Raw genomic sequence first — 1,590 nt, forward strand, 5'->3', positions numbered from 1 at the left:
CGCCGGATATATAGGTGAGCGGTCGGCGTCGACCGCCACGACCAGGACAACGACCGATCTGGTGCCCCGCGCCGGGCCGGGGAAGGTAACCCTCGCTCAGGCGGTCCCCGGTGGGCCCCCTGGTGCAGGCGAGCGGCCCGCCTCCCCGAGCACTTCCCGGCGCGGACCCCCGGGCCCCACCGCGGCCCGGCCCGGCCCTTGGCCCCGAGGCCTCTCCCCCGGGCCTGGGGAGAGCCGCCCCGGGCGCCGGACCCCCCTTGCAGGTGACTGAGTTTGCTCGGCCCCGGACTCCCAGTGGCCCGAAGCCGCGGCCGGTTGGGGCTACCCGCGGGTGCTCCACGTTCCACCCCGGGTTCCCCCCGCCGCGGAGCACGCACCTTCCTTTCTCCCGGCCCCGAACGAAGGGAGGGGGAGCGCGCGCTCTCCCTCTGTCCCCGCGTCCCCCTTACGCAGACCCGATCCGAGGGCTGCGCCCCCGGCGCCCGCCGCCTCCCGCCCCGGCCCCCGGGGCTGGAGCGGTCCGCCGGGGGCCGCGTCCGGGCCCGGCCGCCGCTGGGCCCCCGCGTGACGACGGGAGCTACCTGGTTGATCCTGCCAGTAGCATATGCTTGTCTCAAAGATTAAGCCATGCACGTGTAAGTACACACGGCCGGTACAGTGAAACTGCGAATGGCTCATTAAATCAGTTATGGTTCCTTTGATCGCTCCATCTGTTACTTGGATAACTGTGGTAATTCTAGAGCTAATACATGCCGACGAGCGCTGACCCCCAGGGATGCGTGCATTTATCAGACCAAAACCAATCCGGCGGGCTCGCCCCCGCCGGCCGCTTTGGTGACTCTAGATAACCTCGGGCCGATCGCACGTCCCCGTGACGGCGACGATACATTCGGATGTCTGCCCTATCAACTTTCGATGGTACTTTCTGTGCCTACCATGGTGACCACGGGTAACGGGGAATCAGGGTTCGATTCCGGAGAGGGAGCCTGAGAAACGGCTACCACATCCAAGGAAGGCAGCAGGCGCGCAAATTACCCACTCCCGACTCGGGGAGGTAGTGACGAAAAATAACAATACAGGACTCTTTCGAGGCCCTGTAATTGGAATGAGTACACTTTAAATCCTTTAACGAGGATCTATTGGAGGGCAAGTCTGGTGCCAGCAGCCGCGGTAATTCCAGCTCCAATCAGGGCTGGGCGTCGGCTGCTCACTGTGGAGTTGGGAGGCGAGGGGAGAGGCGGTGTTTTTGTGTTGCTGGTGGAACTTGGTTTCTTTTTTATTACTTTCGGTGCTGGACGTTTGCTACCCCGGGGAAGGTAACTGCCTCCCCGGGGTCCCATCATGGCCTCCACCCTCATTGAGGAGTGGAGGGGCCGCATTGCCATAATCTCGGAGAAACTGGTCTACACGGAGGACGGCATCCTAATCCCATCCCGGGAGACTGCAGGAACCGTATGCAGGGCTGTGCGTCGGAACATGGAGGCGCTCGAGGCATACACCACGGCCTTGAGCGCCAAAATAGCCATGCTCAAGAAGGGAGTCGGTCTGCCCCACCATCTGAGGGTCGACCAGACTTCCCTCCTGTTGCTG

The 1,590-nt window shown here is 63.6% G+C and overlaps 1 pseudogene; it reads left to right on the forward strand.

Annotated features, from left to right (window-relative positions):
• Positions 1-581: 581 nt before the first annotated feature.
• LOC149273803 (18S ribosomal RNA) lies at positions 582-1,194 on the forward strand (annotated as a pseudogene; the record flags this gene model as incomplete).
• Between the last annotated feature and the right edge of the window lie 396 nt (positions 1,195-1,590).

This window comes from Sceloporus occidentalis, unplaced genomic scaffold, assembly GCF_023333645.1.
Source record: "Sceloporus occidentalis isolate IW3139 unplaced genomic scaffold, rSceOcc1.0.p SCAF_359, whole genome shotgun sequence".
Lineage (NCBI taxonomy): Eukaryota > Metazoa > Chordata > Lepidosauria > Squamata > Phrynosomatidae > Sceloporus > Sceloporus occidentalis.